Raw genomic sequence first — 15,402 nt, forward strand, 5'->3', positions numbered from 1 at the left:
GCTGATGGGCTGATGTTACGCAAACAAAGCTGATGGGCTAATGTTACGCAAACAAAGCTGATGGGCTAATGTTACGCAAACAAAGCTGATGGGCTAATGTTACGCAAACAAAGCTGATGGGCTGATGTTACGCAAACAAAGCTGATGGGCTAATGTTACGCAAACAAAGCTGATGGGCTAATGTTACGCAAACAAAGCTGATGGGATAATGTTACGCAAACAAAGCTGATGGGCTGATGTTACGTAAACAAAGCTGATGGGCTAATGTTACGCAAACAAAGCTGATGGACTAATGTTACGCAAACAAAGCTGATGGGCTAATGTTACGCAAACAAAGCTGATGGGCTAATGTTACGCAAACAAAGCTGATGGGCTAATGTTACGCAAACAAAGCTGATGGGCTAATGTTACGCAAACAAAGCTGATGGGCTGATGTTACGCAAACAAAGCTGATGGGCTGATGTTACGCAAACAGAGCTGATGGGCTAATGTTACAAACAAAGCTGATGGGCTAATGTTACGCAAACAAAGCTGAAATGCTGATGGGCTAATGTTACGCAAACAAAGCTGATGGGCTGAATGGGCTAATGTTACGCAAACAAAGCTGATGGGCTAATGTTACGCAAACAAAGCTGATGGGCTGATGTTACAAACAAAGCTGATGGGCTAATGTTACGCAAACAAAGCTGATGGGATAATGTTACGCAAACAAAGCTGATGGGCTGATGTTACGTAAACAAAGCTGATGGGCTAATGTTACGCAAACAAAGCTGATGGGCTAATGTTACGCAAACAAAGCTGATGGGCTAATGTTACGCAAACAAAGCTGATGGGCTAATGTTACGCAAACAAAGCTGATGGGCTAATGTTACACAAACAAAGCTGATGGGTTAATGTTACAAAGCTGATGGGCTGATGTTACGCAAACAAAGCTGATGGGCTGATGTTACGCAAACAGAGCTGATGGGCTAATGTTACAAAGCTGATGGGCTAATGTTACGCAAACAAAGCTGATGGGCTAATGTTACGCAAACAAAGCTGATGGGCTAATGTTACGCAAACAAAGCTGATGGGCTGATGTTACGCAAACAAAGCTGATGGGCTAATGTTACGCAAACAAAGCTGATGGGCTAATGTTACGCAAACAAAGCTGATGGGCTGATGTTACGCAAACAAAGCTGATGGGCTAATGTTACGCAAACAAAGCTGATGGGCTAATGTTACGCAAACAAAGCTGATGGGCTAATGTTACACAAACAAAGCTGATGGGCTAATGTTACACAAACAAAGCTGAGAGAAGTGTTGCCTGGGTAATCCAGTTAATACATCCCTGTGGAGATGGGCACTAGAAACATGGACACAATCAAACAGAAGCTACTAGAGGGATCGGCCTCCTCCATCTTAAGAAATCACTGTTGATTAAAACTGTTCAACACTTAGAGAACACAATCACTTACAACCCAGGCTGAATGGAACAATACAGAATGACCCAACCAAACCTCTATTATGAGTGACACCTGGCAATAAGTGACTATTATCCATGAGTCAGACAGGGTCCCAGGGTGCCCCGGGGCCAACAAAGCTGCACTGTCTGATTCCAATTGTGCCAGTGTGCCCTCTGTTGTAAAGGACGGTGTAAATAACCAGCTGGACCCAGCACTAATGTCCACAGGGAGAGTGCGGAGAGAGAGAGAGAGAGAGAGAGAGTGCGGAGAGGCACGTTCTCACTGTGGGAGCAGCTTATCTAGAATCACATGCACATTCACTCACACAATGAACTCCATTTAAATAATTTGTCACTCAAGAGAGAGCTCTGAAAGACGGAAAAATTAGTTATGCTTTGGCAGAGGCTTCGTATTATACAAGTGACCTGAGAAATAGCAGAAAGTAGGCAGAGACTTTGGTATTATACAAGTGACCATTGGTGCGGCTGGCTTCCGGGTTAAGAGGACGGGGTATTAGGAAGTGCAGTGACTCAACAGAAGATTGGAAGATGCATGACTCAACCGTCGCCTCCCGTTGAAAAATTGGGGAGAAAAAAAGGGGGTCAAAAAATGTAAATAAAAAAAAGACTGATCTCCATGTCACCCGTTAGTGCACGCAGACGCTCTGCCCCGGGTGACTAAATAAAACATACAAGGACTAACCAAGTCTATGCATTATTAAATATGAACTTCAGTCCAAGTAAAAGAACAAGACTCTTCTCAGGCCCACAAACTGAAAAACGTTTTAATCCAATGAAATAGATCCCTGTCTTGTGCAAAAACATGGATTAATGTTGCTCCAAGATAAGTTACTTATTTTATACTGAACAAAAATCTAAAACGCCAGAATTTCAATGATTTTACTGAGTTACAGTTCATATGAGGAAATCAGTCATTTGAAATGAATTAGGCCCTAATCTATGGATTTCACATGTGTGGGAATAAAGATATGCATCTTTTGGTCAAAGATACCTTAGATGGGCCACAGGATCTTGGCACAGTTTTTCTGTGCATTAAAATTCTCTAAAACGACATTGAAGGCGGCGTATAGTAAAGAAATGATCATTACATTTTCTAGCTCTGGTGGACATTCCTGCAGTCAGCATGCTAATGGCATGCTCCCTCAAAACTTGAGACATCTGTGGCGTTGTGTGTTGTGGGAAAAACTGCACATTTTAGAGTGGCCTTTTATTGTCCCCTGCACAAGGTGCACCTGTGTAATGATCATGCTGTACAACCAACTTCTTGATATGTCACGACTGTCAGGTGGATGTAAACAAAAAACAAGCCACTGTAGTGTCGTCTGCAAACTTGATGATTGAGTTGGAGGCGTGCATGGCCACGACAGTAGTGGAGAGGGTAGTAAGTTAAGTTCCTCGGCGTACACATCACAGACAAACTGAATTGGTCCACCCACACAGAGAGCATGGTGAAGAAGGCGCAGCAGCGCCTCTTCAACCTCAGGAGGCTGAAGAAATTCGGCTTGTCACCAAAAGCACTCACAAACTTCTACAGATGCACAATCGAGAGCATCCTGGCGGGCTGTATCACCGCCTGGTACGGCAACTGCTCCGCCCACAACCGTAAGGCTCTCCAGAGCGTAGTGAGGTCTGCACAACGCATCACCGGGGGGCAAACTACCTGCCCTCCAGGACACCTACAACCCGATGTCACAGGAAGGCCATAAAGATCATCAAGGACAACAACCACCCGAGCCACTGCATGTTCACCCAGAAGGCGAGGTCAGTACAGGTGCATCAAAGCAGGGACCGAGAGACTAAAAAACAGCTTCTATCTCAAGGCCATCAGACTGTTAAACAGCCACCACTAACATGGAGTGGCTGCTGCCAACACACTGACTCAACTCCAGCCACTTTAATAATGGAAAAATGTATGTAAAAAATGTATCACTAGACACTTTAAACAATGCCACATAATATAATGTTTACATACCCTACATTACTCATCTCATATGTATATACTGTACTCGATACCATCTACTGCATCTTGCCTATGCCGTTCTGTACCATCACTCATTTATATATCTTTATGTACATATTCTTCATTCCTTTACACTTGTGTGTATAAGGTAGTTGTGAAATTGTTAGGTTAGATTACTCATTGGTTATTACTGCATTGTCGGAACTAGAAGCACAAGCATTTCGCTACACTCGCATTAACATCTGCTAACCATGTGTATGTGACAAATAAAATTGTATTTGAAGTTTGCACAAAATGAGAGAAATAAGCTTTTTGTGCATATGGAACATTTCTGGGATCTTACATTTCAGCTCATGAAACATAGGATCAATACTTTACATGCTGCGTCTATATTTTTGTTCACTGTATAAAGATGAATGAACAGCTGTGCAAAATACATTGGTAGAGATGTTGTACTAATTATGAAGCTTGAAGGTGACTGACCATATGATGGGAAAAGACAAGCATTTGAGATGATATACCGTTCCACAGGCAGATTTTAAGTACGCACTTTAAAGGCTAATTATTATTCTCCCAGGTGTTTGAATAATTATGTAAATAAGGAATCTGTTTTTTAAGTTAGAATAAATTCACAAAATTTAAAGAAAAAATGTTTTTGCTTTGTCATTGTGTTGTACATTGATGTTTTTTTTTACTTAATAATTTTTGGGAAAAGGCTGTAACATAACAAAATTTGGAGAAAGGTCTGAATACTTTCCCGAATGCAACGTAAATGCTGCTGCTACTCAGATTTTCATTATACACACTTTAAAGGCTGATCATTGCTATTATTCTCCCAAGAGTCCCTCTAATGCAGATGGGATAAAGGAAAGAGAACAGAATGAGTGAATCAGATTCATCTGAGGGCATATTTCTTCCCCGGGTGAAAGTTGAATTGATTCTGGAACTAGGGTGCCATTAAAATAACATCAAATTGATCAGAAATACAGTGCAGACATCGTTAATGATGTAAATGACATGTAAATGTAGCTGGAAACGGCTGATTTTGTATGGAGTTCCTCTGTCCGGTGTTCTTTTGCCCATCTTAATCTTTAATTGGCCAGTCTGAGATATGGCTTTTTCTTCGCAACTCTGCCTAGAAGGCCAGCATCCCGGAGTCGCCTCTTCATTGTTGACGTTGAGACAAGAGGTCGGCCGATTAATCGGAATGACCGATTAATTAGGGCCGATTTCAAGTTTCCATAACAATCGGAAATCTGTATTTTTGGGCGCCGATTTCCCAGATTTTTTATTTCATCTTTATTTAACTAGGCAAGTCAGTTAAGAACACATTCTTATTTTCAATGACAGCCTAGGAACGGTGGGTTAACTGCCTTGTTCAGGGGCAGAACGACAGATTTTCACCTTGTGACCTCGGGGGACCCAATCTTGAAACCTTACAGTTAACGCTTTAACCACCTGCCTCCCGTTGCACTCCACGAGGAGACTGCCTGTTACGGGAATGCAGCAGAAGCCAAGGTAAGTTGCTAGCTAGCATTAAACTTATCTTATAAAAAACAATCAATCATAATCACGCATTATATGGGGCAGCAGGGTAGCCCAGTGGTTAGAGCGTTGGACTAGTAACCGCAAGGTTGCAAGTTCAAACCCCTGAGCTGACAAGGTACATCTGTTGTTCTGCCCCTGAACAGGCAGTTAACTGTTACGACGGTTTGTCCTTAACTGACTTGCCTAGTTAAATAAAGGTTTTAAAAAATTAAATAACTACACATGGTTGATGATATTACTAGTTTTTCTAGCGTGTCCTGTGTTGCATATAATCAATGCAACTCTGGGGGATGATTTAACAAAAGCGCATTTGTGAAAAAAGCACAATCGTTGGACGACTGTACCAATGCCTTTCTTAAAATCAATACACAGAATAATATATTTTATATTTTTAAACCTGCATATTTAGCTAAAATAATTCCAGGTTAGCAGGCAATATTAATATTCCAGGTGAAATTGTGTCACTTCTCCTTCGTTCATTGCACGCAGAGTCAGGGTATATGCAACAGTTTTGGCAGCCTGGCTCATTGCAAACTAAGTTGCCAGATTTTTACGGAATTATGACATAACATTGAAGGTTGTGCAATGTAACATGAATATTTAGACTTAGGGATGCCACCCGTTAGATAAAATACCGAACGGGGGGGATCCAATCTTGCAACTTTACAGTTGCAGTTGCCAATCTTGCAACGTTACTAGTCCAACGCAATAACGACCTGCCTCTCTCTCGTTGCACTCCACAATGAGACTGCCTGTTACGCGAATGCAGTATGCCAAGGTAAGTTGCTAGCTAGCATTAAACTTATCTTATAAAAACCAATCAATCATAATCACTAGTTAACTACACATGGTTGATGATATTACTAGATATTATCTAGCGTGTCCTGCGTTGCATATAATCTGACTGAGCATACAAGCATACAAGTATCTAAGTATCTGACTGAGCGGTGGTAGGCAGAAGCAGGCGAATAAACATTCATTCAAACAGCACTTTCGTGCGTTTTGCCAGCAGCTCTTCGTTGTGCGTCAAGCATTGCGCTGTTTATGACTTCAAGCCTATCAACTCCCGAGATGAGGTTGGTGTAACCGAAGTGAAATGGCTAGCTAGTTAGCACGCGCTAATAGCGTTTCAAACATCACTCGCTCTGAGCCTTCTAGTAGTTGTTCACCTTGCTCTGTTGTCGTTGTGTTGCTGGTTCGAGCCCAGGGAGGAGCGAGGAGAGGGACAGAAGCTATACTATTTACACTGGCAATACTAAAGTGCCTATAAGAACATCCAATAGTCAAAGGTTAATGAAATACAAATGGTATAGAGGGAAATAGTCCTGTAATTCCTATAATAACTTCAACCTAAAACTTCTAACCTGTGAATATTGAAGACTGATGTTAAAAGGAACCACCAGCTTTCATATGTTCTCATGTTCTGAGCAGGGAACTGAAACGTTAGCTTTCTTACATAGCACATATTGCACTTTTACGTTCTTCTCCAACACTTTGTTTTTGCATTATTTAATCCAAATTGAACATGTTTCATTATTTATTTGAGGCTAAATGGATTTTTATTGATGTATTATATTAAGTTAAAATAAGTGTTCATTCAGTATTGTTGTAATTGTCATTATTATAAATAAATGACAAAAAAATAATAATATGTAAATACCGATTAATCGGTATCGGCTTTTTTTTGGTCCACCAATAATCGGTATCGGCGTTGAAAAATCATAGTCGGTCGACCTCTAACCACTACTTGACATACAGCTGAACTAGCCAACTGAGTTGTTTCAAATTTAATTCTGGCAGCTGAGTTGTATAGGGATGTGTCCTGACAGCTGAAAAAAAACATTCCCAATCACAGAAAATTACTAAAAATACAAATTCTTAAGCATCCGGGATCACAAATCATGACATGATGTTGGACCCATTTGCATTGAAAATATGTTATTTTATATTCCCGAACTAACAGCAAGTGCCTATATGACATCCTTCTCCTGGAGATGAACGTACTTTGGTGTGAAACATGCAAATCAATCCCAGAACAACAGCAAAGAACCTTGTGAAGATGCTGGAGGAAACAGGTACAAAAGTATCTATATCCACGGTAAAAGAAGTACTATATTGACATAACCTGAAAGGCCGCTCAGCAAGGAAGAAGCGACTGCTCCAAAACCGCCATAAAAAGGCCAGACTACGGTTTGCAACTGCACATGGGAACAAAGATCGTACTTTTTGAAGAAATGTCCTCTGGTCTGATGAAACAAAAATATAACCGTTTGGCCATAATGACCATTGTTATGTTTGGAGGAAAAAGGGGGAGGCTTGCAAGCCAAAGAACACCATCCCAACAGTGAAGCATGGGGGTGGCAGCATCATGTTGTTGAGGTGCTTTGCTACATGAGGGACTGGTGCACTTCACAAAATAGATGGCATCATGAGGCAGGACAATTATATGGATATATTGAAGCAACATCATAAGGCCGCCATTGAAAATAAGAATGTGTTCTTAACTGACTTGCCTGGTTAAATAAAGGTAAAATAAAAATAAAATGTAAATAAATTATAAAGCACGTGTTGATGTGATTAGATTTTTTGAAGCACATTGACTGAACACTTCCTCAAGGCCTTGGTCAATGAGGAGAGTGATGAGTAAAGAGATTTCACTCTGCTCTAAATGAATAAATTAACATTCCGACCAATGAAGCTCTTCTCCCCCCGAGCAAGTCTTCAGAATTAAACGCAGAGACCTGCGAGGAAATATTGGATGAGGTTCGGGGAAAACTTAAAATTAACAGGAGAAAGTGCACCATATCCATATGACACAATTTCACTCCTATTCAAACTCCTAATTTACATGTTGTGTGAGTTGGTTTGATTGATACCATGGGCAACGAATATCATGCATGCGAGCCAGTGCTGTTTGACCAGCTTTTCAATGGCGGGGAGACTTGATTCCGTCAGTGGAAGCTCCTCAGAGGAGGAAAGGAAGGACCATCCTCCTCAGTGAATTTTATGAAAAGAAAAATAGTGAAACATTTAAAAAAGTAATCCTTTCTGGATAAAACTACTAATACTAAAAATATTCACCAAATAACAAATTAAAATATTCTCTTGCAATGAAGTTCTACAGTAGCCTCAACAGCACTCTCTGACATGTCCATCCAATGAAAGGACCAGTGAAGGAACCTGGAACTGAACAAATAAACTACAGCAAGCGAGAACTGCAGTGCATAAAGTGTGGTGAATAGTTTACTCAGAGAGAAAGACAATAGTTGAACAGATATGAACAAATTAAGTTCTTAAATTAAGGAGAAGCAGCAGAGAGAAAGAGAGCTATTATTGTGTGGTATTTTCTATTCTTCTTAGTTTACCTTCCCTTAGGCAATGCAGCTACTCTAGCCTACTCAACAACCCGACTCAGACATAGAGGAGTGCTATTGGATCGTGGGTTTACTAACGCATTAGTTCTAGTTTGTTGACTATAACGTTAATATGGTTACATCTTGATACCAAAAGATCTATTATTGCAATATTTGTTCCATGGCAAAAAGTCAAACATGAAGCAGACCAAACTCTATGGTCCACCAAAAAAACCTGCAGTATGTAAAGTACTGTGTTCTATAGCTTGGGAAATATTGTTTCTTTATTTCTCATTAGGGCTATTTTCCGAAAAAAGTCAAATTCGCTTTGTATTTTGTTAATAAGTATTGTGATACTAGTATGGTCCAGGACCTAGTGTCAATGATGTAGGCTGTGTAGTGGTTAGCGGTTAAGGTATGAAGGTTTGGCTTGAAGAGGTTTTTGCACCTGGTCAAAGACAGCTGTTGTGTTGTGCACTGAAGTCCACAAGCGAAAGGAAAATGTGAGAGGAGGAGAGTAGATGCAAGAAGGAATTATAAACTGGTTGGTTCGAGCCCTGAATGGTAATTGGATGACAGCTGTGGTAGATCAGACTGTATACCACGATTATGAGGTCTGTACTCTGGAGTGGGATCGTTTTGAAGGTGGAGGGTCCATCATGAGGCGGTGTGTCACAGCATCATCGGACTGAGCTTGTTGTCATTGCAGGCAATCTCAACGCTGTGCATTACAGGGACGACATCCTCCTCCCTCATGTGGTACCCTTCCTGTAGGCTCATCCTGACATGACCCTCCAGCATGACAAAGCCACCAGCCATACTGCTCTTTCTGTACATGATTTCCTGCAAGACAGGAATGTCAGTGTTCTGCCATGGCCAGCGAAGAGCCCGGATCTCAATCCCATTGAGCACGTCTGGGACCTGTTGGTATCGGAGGGTGAGGACTAGGGCCATTCCCCCCAGAAATGTCCAGGAACTTGCAGGTGGCTTGGTGGAAGAGTGGGGTAATATCTCACAGCAAGAACTGGCAAATCTGGTGCAGTCCATGTGGAGGAGATGCACTGCAGTATTTAATGCAGCTGGTGGCCACACCAGATACTGACTGTTACTTTTGATTTTGACCCCCCTTTGTTCAGGGACACATTATTCAATTTCCGTTAGTCACATGTCTGTGGAACTCGTTCAGTTTATGTCTCATTAGTTGAATCTTGCTATGCTCATACAAATATGTACACATGTTAAGTTTGCTGAAAATAAACAGTGAGAGGATGTTAATTTTTTTGCTGAGTTTACATTGAGCAAAGTGATAATGCTGAATGTGGCTGCAACGAAAGAACTGTGTGCGCACGCAGGTGATTAGGGGTGTATTCATTCCTGCCGAAAATGTTTCTTAAACTGAAGCAAACAGAATGAAACTGGGAGGGTCCTATATTAATTTGTCCAATAGAAACTCTCATTTCAACTGTTTGGACTAATGTTTACAGACAAGATCAGCTCGATACAGGAAAGAGTATACAAGGCATTATGGAATGTGTCACCTTGATTACTCCCAATTTATCTATAGACCTGTTCACCTATTTATAAACTTTCAGTTGTAGGCTAGGTTGTAATAAGCTCATGATGGATATATAGCATATTCGAGTAGCCTTGAGCTGGGTGAATGGAATATGAATCAGTCATCCAATATATTGTGATAGAAATAATGATCATTAAAAAAAATCGTCCTCCCTAATCTTGATCGGCACCGACTGTCACTGCATTACATCAATGTTGCTAATGCACCACTCTTAAAACGTTTTAAATTGTTGTGTTCAATAGGTGATGGAGAGTGGAGACAATTTCGACAATTTATGACTGCTATTACTCAAGGCAAAACTGTTTTTATAATTGGCAGCAAAACTTGTGTGGAGGCAAAGAGATATAGTGATTTATAGGGTGCATGACGTGGTAAGAAGAAACAATGTAGGTAAGAACTACAAATTAGCACCGCAAAGACAGAAAAACCCACCCACCTTTGGTCAGTTAAGTGGCTACACTGCCCCTTCGGCTCGTAAAAATATCCAACCATAAAAATGACAATAGTTTCCATTAAAATAACATCACAACTACGGTCTCCATTCGGATTTTTTTTTAAAGTTATTCATAAATGAGCTAATGAGGTTCCTAAACTATGAGAACGCAACTACATCATGCAAACTGTTTTTGTCGACGCGAGCACTTCTGTTTGGATGAGAGCATAAGTTTAACATTTGAAAACGTGGGAATAAGAACTTTAAAATCTTAGCTCACCTAGTAAAAGTCCCTTAAATAAATCCTTTGGAATAAATGCATCAAACGGGCGTAGTTTTGCGAGTTCCCGACTATCCAGTTGTAGTCCTTTGTGAGTCTTTGGCGATGGGAAGAGAGAGCAGGACCCTGCTGATGTCACCGCGAGGGAGGGGCCTGGATCAGAGTACTTTCATATGGATATGATGTCAGTTTAGGAGTTTCAGATTACTTTTCACTGTACTACTGTAATGTCATAAAAAAAGATATAATATACTGGCCTACTACTCTCATTCTCATCATACCTCACTGTTTGAAAATACCACGGAAGAGATTTGTAAGATCAATAGGCATATAGTTCTCATAAACAGACCCATTGGATGTCAAAATCAGATGTACGAAGTACAGAAGGACTTTATCAGGAGCTAGAGCCTATCTATGACTGGTCTTGGTAATGGCTGGTTGCATTTTATTCTCAGTGAATCACACCATCCAACCAATATTCCTGTATGTTATGCAAGAGAGAAGAATAAAGAGGTTCTTGGAAGTTTCAAGTAATTCCATTAAATAACATACTTGATTTTTTTTACTTGATTTGTTTGCAGTGTAGGCTATGATATTGTGTATTGCTAACCATTAGCAGCCCATTCTGGGTTTATGGGAAGGTGTGAGTGAGGATAGTAGGAAGGAAGGGTAGCCTACCCATGGCCGGATTACCGATCAGGCATTTATTTATATATTTTAATTTCACCTTTATTTAACCAGGTAGGCTAGTTGAGAACAAGTTCTCATTTACAATTGCGACCTGGCCAAGATAAAGCAAAGCAGTTCGACACAAACAACAACACAGAGTTACACATGTAATAAACAAACATACAGTCAATATGTAGAAATATAGTAGAAAAAGTCTATATACAGTGTGTGCAAATGAGGTGAGATAAAGGCATGCAGGGCCAAACCTGTGTTTGACAGACAAGGGAGGTTATAAAGCCTGTGGCTTCCCAATCGAAATAGTTTGTTCTTATACAGTATTATAACCACATTTTGTGACTTTTTGGTTAGTTTATGTGTTCGGCAGGGTTTTTTTTTTCAGTTGTTTGCGCACACTACATGTTTTTCTTAAGGCAAGTCGAAGTTCGATGACCGAAGTCTACTCACCTTCATCTGTGATTGGTCAACAGTACTACTCCCAGTAAGAGCGGGAACAATGGACAGGATTCTTCAATTAAGTGTTTGTTTGTCATTCAACGAGAGACGACTAGTTTTCATGCAGCTTTTTTTCACTTGAGAAATACTGCAACAAACATCTTAGCTGGATGTCAAATTTTGATGTAACATTTTGCGACTAAGACCTCCTTGGCAGAAAACGTCAAAATTCATTGCAGATTACTTGATTTATCTTAGAGAGGAAGTGTACTGGTTGTGTTGTTGCTATGGTGTCTCAAGAGGGACAAACAACAGCAATACTACTTTTTTTTCTTGTTTTGCAAGCGAAGGCCTTTTTGGGAGTATGCAGGAGTAACAGAACCTATTTGGCTGCAATTTGGCAAAATAGGCTTATCTGACGATATGCAAATGGTGTTTGCAAAACCAATGTGACATGTAGGTTAATCAACTAGACATTAGCAGCACATAATAACATATAATAAGAATTGCTAAAAATTGCAGGACGTAACATATCATACAAAATGGACGACGTAGTACACAATTGGATGACACATGGTAGGTAAATGGATGACGTAGTACACAATTGGATGACACATGGTAGGTAAATGGATGACGTAGTACACAATTGGATGACACATGGTAGGTAAATGGATGACACGTGTTACACATTTGGATGACGTAGTACACAACAACAACAAAAATGTTGGCTCATGAGCACCACTTTTAAAACTACTGGCTGAAATTATACAAACGTTTTAAATCAGCTGGGTCGGCTGATAGATGACGAGTTAGGGATGTGTTGTGTAATTGGCTTTGGGAGCCAGTGTCTAATCAACCAGAGAGTGGGACCTGGCTGCTTGTCTGACACCACATCCTGAGTGACAGAACTGCTAGTTAAACATACAACAGCAGCAGGCTTGCGCCAGCAATGGAACTGAGCTCACAGAACAAAGACAGGAAGACAGACACCTGATGCCTCCTGTGTAAAGTCTGAGGCATAGATATATACCTATTCTATTTCTACGGACTGAAAGCCCAATTCAATCAAAATTAAATTCAATGGAAGTGTTTCTGGGTGGGACCACTGTCTTCCTTGGCAGAGAGAGTGTGGTATTCAAGTTGATGTACAGTTGATCTTAGTCTTGTTTCACATAGTAATTGTTGCATTTCAGATTAAAATATTGTCAGTTGTGTGATTGATCTAATAGATGTTGTGTGATTGATTAGCTAATGAATCCGTTATACAGATACAACTGACACTATTATGGGCATTCCACTGTACTTGTGGATGTGACCCTTGCAAGGAGGTGGAGCTGCTCAGGTGCAATATGTGCATGGGCAGAATTACACAACGCAGTGGGGAGCACGTGTTCTGTCATGTCCTCAAAACTGGTTTGTGGTTTTGCTTATGTTGGAGCATAAACTGTGAGTGTCATCACTCATGTCTAAGTGTTTGACTCAGTTTTCGGTATCGGTTCTTGTCCTGCGAGTAAACGTCTACAGGTTAAAGGATTGTTTGTGTGAAATTGGTAAATTGTCGAACGACAGTCCAGCCATACTGTAGTATATTCAATAGCACATTTCATAGCTGAATTTGAGGACATAAAACAACAACAAATCAAATCAAATCAAATGTTATTTGTCACATACACATGGTTAGCAGATGTTAATGCGAGTGTAGCGAAATGCTTGTGCTTCTAGTTCCGACAATGCAGTAATAACCAACAAGTAATCTAACTAACAATTCCAAAACTACTCTCTTATACACAGTGTAAGGGGATAAATAATATGTACATAAAGATATATGAATGAGTGATGGTACAGAGCAGCATAGGCAAGATAAAGTGGTGAACAATCATAAACATGGCCATTTTAAAAAACTCATTACATCTGGCATAACCTAAGAGAGGGAAACTACTGTACCACGTCTGGATGAAAAGGTGGAAGCAGTCACACAAAGAACAGGAACACCAACCCCTCCACAGCCATTGATAAGCAACACACATTGTGCTTTTCTCCACTTCCTGCTTTACTCTAATTGAATTAGGTCATTAACAAGGTACGGTAGAATAAAATGTAGCCCCCCCCCCCTCACACACACACACACACACACACACACACACACACACACACACACACACACACACACACACACACACACACACACACACACACACACACACACAGGCACACGCATACACACACACAATACCTACCTTTAGAACTGAGTGCTGCAGTGTAAATAATCCTACAACCTCCAAAAGTTTCTGTATGGCTGCGTTTAGACAGGCAGCCCAAATCTGATCTTTTTATTTTCATGATAAATGGTCTTTTTACTAATTAGATAAGCACTGAAAAAGAGCTGACGTGAAAATATCTGATGTGATTGGTCATAGACCAATTAGTGGAAAAATGATCAAGAATCGGGATGCCTTTTTAAACACAGCCTTAGTCTCCTCTTGCCTAAGTAGTCTGCGAGACAGCGGACATGCTTTAACGCAGATAATATTGGAACACTTTTCAAAATGGTAATAAAAGCAGTTATCGCTTCGCAATAAAGAAAAAGGCCTGCCTTGAGTGAAATGCTGAAAAACAACATTAAATATTGATTGAGGAATCCCCAAGGCCTTGCTTTCCCCCCTATGAGGCAAGGAGAGAGTCCCGATCATTCACTTTACCTCACACAGTATGGAGTTGTAGATGTGCTCTGGAGTTGTATGGGTCCTCTGGAGTTGTATGGGTCCTCTGGAGTTGTAGGGGTGCTCTGGAGTTGTAGGGGTGCTCTGGAGTTGTAGATGTGCTCTGGAGTTGTAGATGTGCTCTGGAGTTGTAGGGGTGCTCTGGAGTTGTAGATATGCTCTGGAGTTGTAGATGTGCTCTGGAGTTGTAGATATGCTCTGGATTGTAGGGGTGCTCTGGAGTTATAGAAGTGCTCTGGAGTTGTAGGGGTGCTCTGGAGTTGTAGGGGTGCTCTGGAGTTGTAGATGTGCTCTGGAGTTATAGAAGTGCTCTGGAGTTGTAGGGGTGCTCTGGAGTTGTAGGGGTGCTCTGGAGTTGTAGAGGTGCTTTGGAGTTTATTGCCCAATGGCTGAATATCATCTCCAAATGAATGTATCACTTACCTAAAGCTCCCCCTCTCTATCGTTCTCTCTCTCCCCCACCTCCTCTCTCTCTTTCTCACCCGCTTTCTCTTTCTCTCTATTTCTCTCTCTCTCTATCTATACATATATACAGTGCCTTCGGAAAGTATTCAGAACCCTTGACTTTTCCACATTTTGTTACGTTACAGCCTTATTCTAAAATTGATTACATAGTTTTTTCCCCCTCGTCAATCTGAACACCCATAATGACAAAGCTAAAACATTTGCAAATTTATACAAAAATAAATAATAATAATATACATTTACAGAAGTATTCAGACCCTTTACTCAGTACCCTGTTGAAGCACCATTGGCAGCAATTATAGCATCGATTCTTCTTGGGTATGACACAACAAGCTTGGAACACCTGTATTTGGGGAGTTTCTCCCATTCTTCTCTGCAGATCCTTTTAATCTCTGTCAGGTTGGATGGAGAGAGTCGCTGCACATCTATTTTCAGGTGTCTCCAGAGATGTTTGATCGGGTTCAAGTCCGGGCTCTGGCT

The 15,402-nt window shown here is 40.7% G+C and overlaps 1 protein-coding gene across 1 annotated transcript in view; it reads right to left on the reverse strand.

The window, feature by feature from the left end:
• The window catches only part of LOC123989302 (SH3 domain-binding protein 4), an 81,164-nt gene extending 70,429 nt beyond the window's left edge, over window positions 1-10,735 (reverse strand). Inside the window, exon 1 of the mRNA XM_046327940.1 lies at window positions 10,616-10,735. The gene's annotated coding sequence lies outside the window, so the exon portion shown is untranslated. The remainder of the gene's footprint in view (window positions 1-10,615) is intronic.
• Between the last annotated feature and the right edge of the window lie 4,667 nt (window positions 10,736-15,402).

Source organism: Oncorhynchus gorbuscha, linkage group LG01 (genome assembly GCF_021184085.1).
Source record: "Oncorhynchus gorbuscha isolate QuinsamMale2020 ecotype Even-year linkage group LG01, OgorEven_v1.0, whole genome shotgun sequence".
NCBI lineage: Eukaryota > Metazoa > Chordata > Actinopteri > Salmoniformes > Salmonidae > Oncorhynchus > Oncorhynchus gorbuscha.